The sequence below is a fragment of the Miscanthus floridulus genome, chromosome 1 (genome assembly GCF_019320115.1).
Source record: "Miscanthus floridulus cultivar M001 chromosome 1, ASM1932011v1, whole genome shotgun sequence".
In the NCBI taxonomy this organism is placed as follows: Eukaryota; Viridiplantae; Streptophyta; class Magnoliopsida; order Poales; family Poaceae; genus Miscanthus; species Miscanthus floridulus.
The window spans coordinates 65191993-65207075 of record NC_089580.1 but is presented as its reverse complement, the minus strand read 5'-3'; the positions used below and the strand labels follow the sequence as shown (position 1 = coordinate 65207075).

General features: G+C 42.9%; 1 long non-coding RNA gene across 1 annotated transcript; it reads left to right on the top strand.

The window, feature by feature from the left end:
* Positions 1–3109: 3109 nt before the first annotated feature.
* LOC136485722 (uncharacterized) lies at positions 3110–3788 on the top strand. Its single transcript, XR_010766530.1, has 3 exons — positions 3110–3238; positions 3320–3525; positions 3599–3788. It is a non-coding gene; the product is annotated as an uncharacterized lncRNA (long non-coding RNA).
* The last annotated feature ends 11295 nt before the right edge of the window (positions 3789–15083 follow it).

Genomic DNA, 15083 nt, shown 5'->3' with positions numbered 1-15083 from the left:
TCACATCGGACAAGTACATCCCTGTCGTCCAATATGTTCATGAATGCAGGAATGCAGGACTGCGTCACTTTATTTTTCTAACCTGTTTTCCTGTTATCCAATATAATTTCAGCAGGAATGCAGGACTAGTACATCCCAAACATTAGCTTCTACGGGAAATCAGCTTCGCTCATCTGGTTGGGGAAATATGTTCATGAATCCCTGTCACTCAGATTACAGTCCTCTTCAACTTAATTTTAGGTGCATATTTTCTTAACGAAAACCACACGTTTCCTTTAGATGTTGGGTTTCATTTTTAGCTTTTACAGTGACCTAGGAGTATGCAACAAACGTTCACAGAAAACACAAACGTTCTCCTTCTTACTACAGTGAATTAAATACGAGGATGTTATATACAACATGTCTGTCCAGCTCAGCCCTCAGCCCCAATTGTAGGAGGAAGCTAGGCTTTACAGGTCATCAAACCAATCACTCCTTTACATGTTCAATGTATGACAGGTCCCATTCTAAGAACATCTGTATTGTATAAAGATGGGATGCTCTTTTAAATAGACCCACAAGTGATAAAACTTCGGTTGATATTTTGTCTTAATGTTTAGAAATGGACCTGCATGCATAACAAGTACCCCCACCTTATCTGACCCCCTCCCTTACTCTCAATCTGTCCGCTCCAGCCGATCCGCCACCACATCCTTTTTGATATTTTTTTTATTTTTAACATTTTTTAAACTAATTTTAAATCTAACACTGTTTTTTTCTTTTCCAAAACTAACACTTTTGACCGCGTCAATTTTTCTGGCGCGGCGAAACACCTGTGCCGCGCCATGCATGGTGGCGCGGCAAGGGGCGTGACATGGCGACAACCGGGGCGTTGACCGGTGACGTGGCAGCGCCTGTCGCGCCACCGATCTTGGCGCGGCAGGCCCAGGTAAATATCGCCCGCGAGCCGTCCTCCCTCTGTCTGCCTGCCCGCCGCCGTGCCCGCCCGCCCGCCCCGCTGGCCGCTCCCGCCGCGCCACGAACGTCGGCGCGCCACGGCCGTTGACCGCCCGCTGCGCCCGCCGCGCCCGCACGCCGCCGCGCCACCCCCTCCGGCTGCCCGCCGCGCCCTCTGGCCACGCACATAGGTATTTTTTCACAAATTCAGCAAGGTTTTGTAAAATTCATATAGGTATTTGTTAGGGATATCAACAGTCTCATGTGCAATGAAATATTCGTGTATGTTTCGTTAAATTTCTTTTGTAAAATATATTCATCACTTTTCGTTTTAGAGTTGGCAAAGAAGCTTCTAGTATATATATTATTATCGTAGGGCTATGGTTATCTTTCTTTATTATCTGTATCTATTTTTATTTTAAAGTTAGCAAAGAAGCTTTTAGCATACTCAGCGGCACGAAACCATTGTTTTGTTTTCCTAAATTGTCCATAAATACGTTCACGCGCCCATAGATACATTCATCCGTTTTCGTATAGCAGTCAGTAACGGAACCTCTAGCATACTCATTAGCGCGGTGCCGTGAATAGCTTCCCATATTATCCATATTCGTTTTCATTCTAAAGTTGGCAAAGAAGCTTTTAGCATACTCGCTAGCGCGAAGCCGTGGCTTTAATTTATCTTTTCAAGTTGGGCGAAAATGCTTAAATGTGGGGAGTGAGTGGGGAAAGGTTGTCGCTTCCAGTGGATGGAAACGGGCTATCATGAGAGGAAAGAAAGGAAAGCTATATAGCAAATGCGGTTATGGCATCCCCCAATTATAGATTGTGTAAATTATATACTTTAAATCAACGGTGCAATGAAAAAGAAAGGAAAGCTATATAGCAAATGCAGTTATGGCATCTTCTAGTTGTCTTGTGTCTGAACAGCTATACATAGAAGTTACTTATTTTACTAGTGAAGTTGTTTAATATGTGTTAATGTTACTTTAAATATATACATGTACTTTCATATTGTGTTCGTATTGCATAACAAGTAGTTCAAATTTTGCAATGCTACATAATGTTAATTTGAATACTCTAACCCTTTATTTATCAATTTATAACAGGATGGCCCCTCCCATGCAGCACCTGTTGTATCCCCTTCTTGAGGTGGAGTACGACGAACCACATCGAGCACACTTTTTGACTGACACCGACGCAGAGGTGCCCTTGCCTCCTTTGAGGCCCCGCACGCACACCAGGGCGCACCAGTGGGACGAGCGTTACGCGCCGTACATACGGCGTGCTGGCTTCCTCGAGCTTGTCCATGTTGTCAACTACGGTCTTCCGCTCTTTGACCCAGCACTACTTACTGTAGCTGTAGACAGGTGCGAGTGTCTTCATTGTACGTAAACATTCTTATAACAAATTTGAGGTAACTAACAGTCGTTCTATTCTTATAATAGGTGGAGGCCTGAGACCCACACGTTCCACCTACCTTACGGCGAGATAACCTTAACCATGCAGGACGTGAAGGCTATCTTTAGCCTTCGGTTGGGGGACTTCCAGTGACAGGTATAGTTGACAACGATCACTGGAGGGAGCTGGTGGCTCAGTTCACTGGCTTTCTTCCACTGGACGACGAGGTTTCCAAGAAAAATAAGCGAGCAATTCAAGCCTATTTAATACTTGCATTGCATTCCTGTAGCCATCGGGTCTCATTTTCTTTGATGAATTTCAAGAAAAGTTCTAGTATTTCGTCGTCGTGGATCACAGAGCGCTTTGATTACTTGGACTCATAGGCTGATGAGGCTCAGATCGACAGGTTTGCTAGAGTATGGCTCTAGCACTTCCTTGGTGCTTTCCTATTCCCAGAAGTCTCGGGCAACACCATCAGCTGGATCTTTCTTGACATACTACGCCAGCCGTGGGATAACATAGCGGCGTACAGCTGGGGCAACACAGTCCTGGCATGGATGTATCGACAGCTACGCGTTGCCTACCGTCGCACCTCAGGGTATGCGAACCTTGGGGGTTGTTTCTACCTACTCCAGGTTTGGTGTTGGGAACGATGGCTCGTTGGAAGGCCCCTTGTTACTGGTTTATCGGTAAGTACTTCGGTTCACTATATTCTTCGAGACAGTTATATATGATGAAATTATTAATGGCTAATTCATTATCGTGTTCAATGCAGCATTGGAACAGGCATGATACACTCCATACAGCTCTGTATATTTGGACGCAAGCAGAGTTGGTTAGAGAGAATGCGAGACGCAAGTATAGGGAGTACACGGACTGTCTCGACGTCCTGACACAACACCAGGTTATGCTCTCTTTACTATCATACACGTGTCTTGTTCGATGTACACTATATCACAACCTAACTCAATTATGAAATATTCAGGTGCATTGGTGTCTTTGGGATGCTCCGGAGCTCCAGTACTATCTGAGTCCTGTCACTAGGGACGAGTCAGGCGAGTATCGCTGCAACGTCCCTCTTATTTTCTTCCACGTGGTCGACATTCACTTGCCCATCAGGGTTTGCTGGCAGTTTGGAAGAATGATAGGCTACCCACCACCGCTTTACTCCACCAACCAAGAATTGCACGGGTCCGTTATCGATTAATAACAAAGCTTCAATTCAGAGGTGTGTATGGTACAACTAATAATCGTTTTGTTGCAGGTATGACCATAGGAAGAGGTACAAGACCAAAGATTGGCGCGTGACACACAACGCGTACATCAAGTTGTGGCAGAACAGGGACTGGCAGCCGGTCGATGCGGGTCCCCCACACGACCAGCACACCTTCGACGAGTACCTGCGGTGGCTTCATAGGTCTACGAGGACACATATCAAGCCCTCGTACACTGAGAAGGCGATTGACGAGGACGATGAGGAAGATGTGCTCGACTTATAGTTGACAAGTTGTTTTGGAAAGGGACAGGGTTGCACATACTAGGCCGGGGGGGGGTTCAGGAAGATATAATCATATCTCGGAATTCTTTATTAACATCTTAAAAAAAGGAGCACAGTATTGGGTCTGTGTGAGGCCTTATTTTTTAGAAAAGGCGGTCTCCCCTGCATAACAGTGCAAGCATAGCGTTTAGGCGCGCCCGCCATACAGGTTCAGCCATAAGGCAACAACTCCGACTCACTTATCACATCACAGTCTACTGACATATCCTGATCATGTCGATCCGAACTCACAACGCTGGAGATCGAACCCTGAGCAACCAATTGTGCCGACCCTGATGATGAGTCCTCCAGGTTGTGCCACATGATCAGAGGAGGCGATGCAGCTTTTACTTCCAGTCGATTGATCAGCTCCTCTATCTTGTCCTTCATCTCCTCGTGCAGCATCGGCATCCACCTTCTTAGCATTCTGGCAATCTTGAGTAGCATGCTTTTGAGTCCCATCTGTTAGAAACCTTGAATCATCTAGCAGTCGGTCTAGAGGGTAGAGATAAAGTGCAGTAGACAACGGTAACGATGTAGACCTAGGAGGCTATCTAGAAGAAGGAGAAGGTGTCGAACCTGAGATCCCAGAGGGAGTGGATCCAGAGGCCTCCATCAACTTCGTCGGTGAAGTCTGCTCACGGGCAGCGATGGTTGGAGTAGAGGTTGCACGGACGTCGATGCAGAGTAGACGGGGCGTAGCAGTGCAGTGACGATGGGATGATGGTGATGACGGTGACGGCTTCCTGTCGCTGGCTGCGCGCCCTCTTCGAGATCGGAATTAGGGTTTGCCGGTGGGGTTTGCGGCTCACGGCGAACCTCGTGCTTTGAGCCGCCGGCCCCCACCTCTTTATATAGCGCAGTGCGATGGGGGCCCACCAACCATGTAGGGTTGGGCGCCCCCGATCAGGGCACGTGACCAAGACCCAATAAGCCGTTGGGCTTATTGGTTAGGAGATCAATCTAACATTCTCTCCCTTGATCTCACTATTACTTTTATCTTTAAACTTTAAAACTTCAATCCTTTTATCCTTACTCATTTCTTCACAGATGATGCATAGAGCATGTCTCATCGTCACAGTCAATCGCCGATAGATTTAACAGCTACAATGCACGTCTCTGATCTGAAATAGTTACTTTAACTTTTGGGCCCTTTATAGTCCAGGAATCATAGGCTTTCCCTTAAACTCATGCCGGCTACATGTTCTCTGAACACGTTGGGTGGTAAGCCTTTTGTAAGCGGATCCGCGAGCATCTTTTCGGTACTTATATGCTCAAGACTTATCATTTGATCCTGGACTTTATCCTTCACAACATAATACTTTATATCAATGTGTTTGGCAGCACCACTTGACCTATTGTTGTGAGCATACTGTACTGCTGGATTATTATCGCAGTATAACTTTAGTGGTCTATTGATGTCATCAACCACCTTCAAACCGGGTATGAACTTCTTTAGCCAGTTCACCTGCCCCGTTGCCTCATAACATGCTACAAACTCGGCATACATTGTGGACGATGTATTGACGGTTTGTTTTGAGCTTTTCCATGAAATAGCTCCCCCTGCGAGAGTAAACACATATCCAGACGTGGATTTTCTATTATCTCCCGCATAATCAGAATCTGAATATCCCACTATATGGAGTGAATCAGATCTTCTATACGTCATCATGAGGCCTTTCGTTCCTTACAAATAACGCAAGACTTTCTTTACCAATTTCCAGTGTTCTATTCTAGGATTGCTCTGGAATCTGCCAAGTAACCCGGTAACAAATGCCAAGTCAGGGCGCGTACACACTTGAGCATATTGCAAGCTTCCGATAGCTGAAGCATATGGAACCACTTTCATTTGATCGATCTCATATTGGTTCCTGGGGCATTGAAAATCCCCATATTTGTTGCCCTTGACTATAGGAGCAGGTGAGGGACTACATTTGTGCATACTGAATTTCTTTAAGACTTTTTCTATGTATGCCTTTTGTGACAGTCCTAATACCCCTTTACTTCTATCTCGGTGAATCTCGATCCCTAGAATGAACGAAGCTTCACCAAGATCTTTCATATCAAATTTTAAGGACAAAAACTTCTTTGTCTCCAGTAGTAGACTGACATCACTACTAGCAAGTAAGATATCATCCACATACAGGACAAGGAAGATAAACTTCCCATTCTTAAACTTTACATAGACACAATTGTCCTCAACATTATCTTTAAACCCAAAATTCTTTATTGTCTGATCAAACTTTAAGTACCACTGTCTTGAAGCTTGTTTTAATCCATAAATAGATTTCTTTAGGCGGCATCCCAAACGTTCTTTTCCTTCCATGACAAAACCTTTCGGTTGTGCCATGTAAACATTTTCCTCTAAGTCTCCATTGAGAAATGCCGTCTTTACATCCATCTGATGTAATTCCAAATCGTAATGTGCCACTAATGCCATTATGATTCTGAAGGAATCCTTACATGAGACTGGAGAAAAGGTCTCATTGTAATCAATCCCTTCTCTTTGTGTAAAGCCTTTTGCCACAAGTCGGGCTTTATATCTCTCTATATTCCCTTGAGAGTCAAGTTTTGTTTTGTAGACCCATTTATAGCCTACTGTTTTGGCTCCTTTAGGAATTATCTCCAAATCCCAAACTTTATTTGCATTCATTGATCTCATCTCATCTTCCATGGCCTCAAGCCACTTTGATGAATGATCATTTTTCATGGCTTCTTCAAATGAGGTGGGATCATCCTCCATTTGAAATTCTTCAGTGTTGTACACTTCATAATCAGCAGGAATAGCTGATTTTCTAACTCTTTGAGACCTTCTAGGGGCCTCCTCAATTGGCACATTTTCTGTTTGAGGCTGTTGTTGCTCCCCCTCATGTGTGGCAATAGGTTCTATAGGATCCTGAGGTACAGGTTCCTCATCATCATTCATTGTTGCCACAGGCGGGATAACAACAGGTGCTGGCACCACAGTGTCTTGTACTGTTGGTGCAGCAACAGCAGGTAGTGAGAAAAATGGCTCATGAATGATCGGAGTGGGTGCATACACCCGCTTCTCTTCAAGGTCAATTTCTCGAGCTACCATGCTCCCCCTAATCATTTCATCCTCTAGGAAGACAGCGTGTCTCGTTTCCACAAACTTCGTATGTCTGTTAGGACAGTAGAAACGAAAACCTTTTGACTTTTCTGGATAGCCAATGAAATGGCAACTCACTGTTTTGGAATCTAGCTTCCCAATGTTTGGGTTAAAAACTTTAGCCTCAGCAGGGCTCCCCCACACACATAAGTGGTTAAGTGAGGGTACTCTTCCTGTCCACAACTCATACGGTATTTTGGGCACCGACTTACTTGGTACTCTATTGAGAATATGAATGGCGGTTTTTAACGCCTCCATCCACAGACTCATGGGTAAAGTGGAGTAACTTATCATACTACGCACCATATCCATCAGTGTACGGTTACGCCTTTCAGCTACTCCATTCTGCTGAGGTTCGCCCGGTGTTGAATACTGGGCGACTATACCATTCTCCTGTAAGAACCTTGCAAAAGGTCCAGGAACTTGTCCAAATAGGGTATGCCGACCGTAGTACTCTCCTCCACGGTCAGACCTGACTATCTTAATCTTTAAATCATGCTGATTTTCAACTTCTGCTTTAAATATTTTAAATTTATCCAACGCTTCTGTTCTTTCTTTAATTGGATAAATGTAGCCAAACCGAGAGTAATCGTCTGTGAATGTTATGAATGAATCATAACCATCCACACTTTTCACAGGAAAAGGACCACATATGTCTGTGTGAATAATCTGTAGAATTCCTGCGCTTCGTTTGGCATCTTTCTTAATTTTCTTTACATACTTTCCTTTTATGCAATCTCTACATTGTTCTAACTCTAAGAGCTCTAATGGAGGAAGAATATTATTCTTAACTAGTCTTTCTATTCTCCCCCTCGAAATATGGCCTAAACGACAGTGCCATAATTTCGACAACGCATCTTGAGCTCTCTTTCGTTTTCTGTTTCCATTGTTCGATGAGGATACATTTTCATTCACATCACATACGGAATTAACATTTTCACGAAGTGATAACAAATAAAGCTCGTCTTGTCGGAAGGCAAGACCAATACATTTATTATTAAACAATATCTGACATTTGCCATTTCCAAAATGGCAATCATAACCATCATGGTCCAACTTTGATACACTAATCAAATTTCTTTGCAAAGAAGGTACATAAAGAACATCTCTAAGAATAATTATGAAGCCATCAGCAAGCTCTAACGGAAGATCACCAACGACCTCAACATCTGCTTGTTCTCTATTTGCGACTTTAATGAAACTTTCGCTTCTTTGCAAAGTTCTCATCGAACGGAATCCCTGTAATGAATTAGCAATATGAATAGTTGCACCTGAATCAATCCACCAAGTAGATTTTGAAAACTTTACATACAAGGATTCATTTACGAACGTAATAATGTTCTCACCTTTATTCTTCATTATCATCTTTAAGAAATCAGGACAATTCTTTTTATAATGTCCCGTCTTCTTGCAGTGGAGACACTGGTCTTTAGCCACTGGGAATTGCTGGTTCTGAGACTGTTGCATGGGACCTTTTCCAAATGATTTGGAGGAAGAGCTGTTATTATAGTTCTTTTTCTTATCTTTTAGGTAGTTGACAGAACCACCTTGTGAAACTTTTATTCTTTCCTCCTCCTGCACACACATGGCAATGAGCTTTTCTAAATCCCATTTTTCAGGCTGTATGTTGTAATTAACAACAAATGTGTCAAATTCTTTGGGCAAAGAAGCAAAAATCAAATGAATAAGGAACTCATCCTTGAGTGCCAAATCCATTGGTTTGAGCTTAGATGCCAGATTGCTCATTCTCAATATGTGCTCTCTAATGCCACTGCCGCCACCAGAGTACCTTTCTGTAACCAGCTGCTTGATCAGCTGGGTTGCATATGTCTTTGAAGAGCCAGTGAACTGACTCTTTATTCTATCTAGGTACTCTGTGACCGTGTCACAGTCTGGAATTGAGCCCACAATGACAGGCTCAATCGTGTTCTTTATCACTGCCAAACACTTCTTGTTGGCAGTGACCCATTTCCTATGCTCAAGGTCATAGGACATCTTTACGGGAGCAAAATCTCGCTCTCTGTTCTGCCATGCAGTATCAGTCTCATCTGTCTCCCTTACCGGTGCCACAGGTTCTTTGGGGCATGGTGTGGTGACAACCCGGTCCACCTCAGCGAGGATAAGGGCCAGGTCTATCTTTTTCTTCCACTCAATATAGTTATCACCTTTTAGAGTGGGGATTTCTTTGATACAACTCATCAAGTTGTATCCTCCTGAAAACATAATTTAAATAGGGTGAGAACAGAAATAACAACAATAATTGCATGCCTTAGTTTAACGTTGGTCAAAATTAAAACATACAATTATTTTCTACACTAATTCTACATCACCGTTGGGCAAAAATAGAATTAATGTATAACAAAACATTATAATATTGCCATTAATCAACGTTGGTCAGAATAACAACAATATTATAATCAATTTAAAACATATCCATTTTCAAAATTAAATTCTCCCGTTGGTTCGAATTTAATAATGAAAATTTCATCTTTAAATACGCAGCGGAAACTTTAACATTTAATAATCTTTTTCCTATTTTCCAGAAGCAAATTTACTATTTACTGAACAAAAAATATCGTTGGATAAATTTTGTACAGAAAATTATCATAAAAAATCAATTCAAATTGATCAAACTGTTTTATGGAAAATAAGAAAAACAAAAACTGTGACTTTTCTGTTCATTTGACCATTTCGGCCCAGCCAGCACACGCGCGGCCCACGGCCTGCCCACGCGCGCGCCCGCGCCAGCGCACTCGGCCCAGCTGCCGCGGCCCATCCGCGCGCTCCAGCGCACCCGGCGCCCAGCCGCGCGGCGCTCTCTCCCCTGCGCCCAGGCCGCAACCTGGGCCTGGGCCGGGATTTCGGCCTCGCGCCCTTTCCCGCCTGGGCTGCGGCGCTGGCCCAGTCGGTCGTGGCCGTCCATCTCCATCCGACGGCTGCCCGCGCGCGTCGCGAGATCAAAACCCCAGCGACCGGCGCGGCGCCCTTGGCCTAGCATCATTCGGCTTCGCTCTCTCTCTCTCTCTCTCTCTCTCTCTCTCTCTCTTCTCAGTCCCGCCGCAGCAAACACCGAACGAGGAGCTTCGACGGCGAGAGAGCTCAGCAAGCCCCGGCGCCGTCTCCGGCCCCCTCGCCGGCGTGTGCGCTCCCCAGCGGGTGAACGCGCCGCCGTCGAGCGGCCTGGTCGCGGCGCCCTAGTGGCCGTTCCGACGAGCAGATCACCCCCGGCCGGCCCTTTCTTTTCCCCGCGCGGCGGCGTGCACGACGGTGAGGTGAGCCGAGCCGAGCCACCCTCTTCCTTTTCTTTCCCCTTTCGGTTTCTTTGATTCGGATTTGGCCCGATTTTCCGATTAGGGTTAGGGTTTGCTTTACCGATTTGAAATCGGTTCTTTTCCCCTTCTCAGTCAATCACCGAGCGGGTTAGGGTATGGGTTGGAGACGGCACTGTTTTCCCTGAGCCACGGCCGAGCCGGGCCTCTGTCCGCGCGCCAACCATGGCGGCGGTGATAGCTTTTCCGCGCGACGGCGGTGTCGGGAGGACCGGGTAGGTTCCCCTCTTCATACTTTTCCTTCCCTAAAACCCGATCTAGGGTTAGGGTTTCATCAGATCCGATCCGAGATCGTGATCTCATTCTTTCTCTACCCCTATCTAGATCTACGTGCTAGTAGGCTCTGATGCCATTGTTAGAAACCTTGAATCATTTAGCAGTCGGTCTAGAGGGTAGAGATAAAGTGCAGTAGACAACGGTAACGATGTAGACCTTGGAGGCTATCTAGAGGAAGGAGAAGGTGTCGAACCTGAGATCCCAGAGGGAGTGGATCCAGAGGCCTCCATCAGCTTCGTCGGTGAAGTCTGCTCACGGGCAGCGATGGTTAGAGTAGAGGTTGCACGGACGTCGATGCAGAGTAGACGGGGCGTAGCAGTGCAGTGACGATGGGATGACGGTGATGACGGTGGCGGCTTCCCGTCGCTGGCTGCGCGCCCTCTTCGAGATCGGAATTAGGGTTTGTCGGTGGGGTTTGCGGCTCACGGCGAACCTCGTGCTTTGAGCCGCCGGCCCCCACCTCTTTATATAGCGCAGTACGACGGGGGCCCACCAACCATGTAGGGTTGGGCGCCTCCGATCAGGGCGCGTGACCAAGGCCCAATAAGTCGTTGGGCTTATTGGTTAGGAAATCAATCTAACACCATCCACTTTGTTCCCTGAAAACAGATTTCATTCCGTAATTTCCAGATAGACCATAAAACTGCTGAAGATATAGTATTAGTAACTCTATGTTTTTTGTTAGACAACCAGTATCTAGCCACAGATTCAAAATCCTGTCCCAACCTCAAACCTAGGAAGTCAGAAATAATCTCCCAGACCCAACCTGCCACACAGCATTCAAAGAAAACATGCATAATAGTCTCCGATTCTGAGCAAAAGAGGCAAGTAGCATCCCTTATCTCCCTTCTTTTGGCTAGATTATCTCTAGTTAATAGCCTATTTTTGGACAGGAGCCATAAGAAGAATTGCACCCTCGGTGGAATCACCAGCTTCCAAATAGAACTAACATAGACTGGGGTAACCCCCCTGAAGTTGATAACAGCATATAAGGACTGCACAGTGTATTTCCCAGAAGTGTAGTTCCAGATAATCTGATCCTCCTCTTCTGAAAAAGTAATGCTATCCATCAAGTTCACCAATTCATACCAAAGATTCATAACATTCTCAGAAACAGTTCTTCTGAAAGTTAATTTCAGATCCACTCCATCCCACACCTCACTCACTGTCTTCCCTTGTTGGTCATTAATGATGTGTGAGGCCTTATTGGCTTGAAAAGAATTGGATTTTAGATAGAAGAATAAGAGATACCAAGCTATAAGCCTTTAACTGCTGCTAAATTTGTTGTTGTTATTGGTCCTGCAGTATAGATGGCTTCCTACAAACTCCATTGGTTCAAATCTGAAAACCTTTGAGGAAAAATTCCTCACCCAACAGCCTCAGAGTTCAGGTTGGTGAACCCATGTCAAGTTTATTATGGAATAGATTTTCTTGGCAGGTTTTGCACATATAATTTACTCCTGAAAATCTGACCTAAGCTTCTTGTTGCAGTGGGATGGCCAAGTATTCTATGTGTTTGTTCAGTTTTTTCATCAGGTTCTGTTCAGCTTCATTGGTCACAGTGGCCTTCTCAAAACTCAGCACATCCTAGATGGTTTTCTACTAGCAAAGGGCTTCTAGGAGCAGGACCCAGTGGCATAATGGCTGCTGAAGCTATTGTAACAGAATCTGGAGCTTTACTTGTTGCTGGGGTTCTTCTGATGCTAGATTTGTCAAAACTCTGCTAAAATTTGTCATGTTTGTAATTCGTAGTTTGCACAAGACTAGGTTCTTCTTGCGTTGCTAATTTACTCTTATTTGTCTCTCTCTTTGCTGATGACCTGACTATGGGGTGCTTCTGATGCTAGATCATTTATGCATTGTGATGGTCTGTGAAGGCTCAAGCATACAGTCCTCTGGGATGGTCTATCTATACATAATAATAAAGAAGCAAAATTTTTGTCCATTTTTTTTTGTCCATCCATTTTTTTTTTGTCCGTCTCCCTCTGACTACCAGACATTAAAGAGTTTCCTCTATCCGGACTTATATATAATCCGTGCTCATAAAGTTATAATAGCTTTTGTCTAGCACGATACGAAGTGCGATTCCAAAACGTACTGGGTAGTGTATGTGACCCGGACTCTTGAGATAACTTGGATAGCTAGAATTCTAATTCTAAACTGAATAGGAATAGAAATCCTGATCATCAAATAGAAAAAGGAAAAACAAAAATACAAATAAGATAAATCTTACCCTGAATAGGTTTGTCGTGGGCTGATTTTGCAGAAGTATATGGCAACAATTATCTCATGCTCTCTCTCTTGGATTGTTCCTTTGCTATTCCAATACGCAATTACTTCATGCTATCTCAGGATTGTATAATTCCTTTCCTATTTCAATACGCGGTCTTCGAATACTTATGTATACAATTCCTTTCCTATTCCAATACGCCATCTTCAAATACTTATATATACTTCAACTATCGAACCAACAAAATTATCGTGTCATATCTTTATTGTTATATCATCTCAAAAAAAATCTTAATCGTTATATAGGATGTTCCAAATTTGCTTTTCTATTATTTTTTCTACGTCACTTTTTTGCATGGATTTGTTTCCCTCACACACGATGTTTCTATGTTTTCCTTACGTAATATTTTCTCCTTTTAACTTTCCACTTATTTTTGATATATTTTTTTTGTTTCTTTTTCCTCCACTGTACATTTTGATTTTCAATTCTGTATGAGACATGATTTTTTTCTATTTTTTTCAAGGGGTTTCCGATATTTGTTTGGTAATTTTCTCTGTTTTAGTGATTTTATTTGTTTCTCGTATGAAGATCAGTGTTTTTGTTTAGTTTTGTAAATGTTTTTTTTTCATGATGAAACAGGTAAACTAGAAGCAATGAGATAAATCTCAGACGTACTTACGTACATGTACATGATGATTTCTGATTTGTTTGGCAAATTTTTTCTTCTGTTTTTTTTTTCCCAACGTACTCTTGTCATTTTTTCATGCGGGATTGTATTTATTTGATTCAAGGTTGGACTTAACTCATTTAAATTTTACAAAAATTGTACAATCACCGAGTAATGAATTGTACACTCCGTTGCAAGGCAAAATTTCAGCCTATTTTTTGGTCCGTCTTCCTCTAACTATCGGACAATGGAGAGTTTCTTTCGTTTGGACTTAGTTAGAATAGCCCTTATCTAGCGTGATACGAAGTCCGATTCCAAAACATATTGATCTGTAATCGTAAAAAATCGTGGCCAAAACAATACATGGCTGACGAGGACACGGTCTCTAAGGCAGAAAAAAAATCGTGGCCATTGAGGACACAATCTCTACGGCAAAAAAGAAAAAACAGGAAAAAAAGAGACCCAAACCAAGAGTTTGTATGGCAAAAAAGAAAAAAGGGGAAAAAGTCAGCATTTATGGAAAAAACAGAAGAAAAAGATCAAAGTAAAGAAACTTATCGTGATTTAGTATTATTAGGAATAGATCTCTACTCTTATTTTTTGGCTACCAAACACCCCTAAGGACTTGTTTGGCTACACACAAATACACCCCAATCCACGTGGTTTGGAAGGGAATGGGGTAGATTTTAAACTAAATTACATATCAATTCCTCCCAAACCATGTGGATTGGGATGGATTTGTGTGCAGCCAAACAAATCCTAAGTGGTTGATATAATCCTTTTATATTCACTTTATAGAATATTGTAATAAATATTTAAGATCCAAAATACATTCAAATAAAAAAAATTGAACTACAAAGTTGTAGATTTGTTCAGGTAATTTCTCCATCTAAGGTCATTTGAAAAAAAATGAATTTCAAAATTTTTAAAAATTGTAACAGAATTTTCAGGTCCTAATTGATTTAAAATGAAAAGGTAGTGAACTACAAAGTTGCAGATCTCTCGATTACTACAGCTTTGGGTTAGGTCGTTTCTCCACCCGAGGTTATTTTAAAAATTCAAAAAAAAATGAATTTCAAAATTTTGAAAATTTAGAATAGAATTTCTAGGCCATAATTGATTTTGAATGAAAAATTACTCAACTATAAAGTTGTGTATCTCTTCGATTACTACAACTTTGGTTTAGGTTGTTTCTCCATCCCAGATCATTTGAAAAAATAAAAAAAATGAATTTGTAAATCTTAAAACTTAAAACCCTAAAATGATTTCAACTGAAAAAATAGCCAACTACAAAGGTGTAGATCTTTTCGAATACAACAACGACTTGTTTGAAAATTTATGAATTCTACTATGTTGCACCTATTTTTAGAAAAATGGTCAAATTGTCAACTGCCTCTAAAAAACCATTCATTGAGACGGGTGCAATTTCCAGCCACCTCTAGTAAAGCCTCCACTTTTAGAGGCGGATGGAAAGCATAAGCGCCAGATGGCATTTTTAGAAGCGATTGGGCTTTCCAGGCACCTCTAAAAATAAAGGGCTTTTCTAGTGGCGGTTGTGTTTCCCAGTTGTCTCTAAAAGC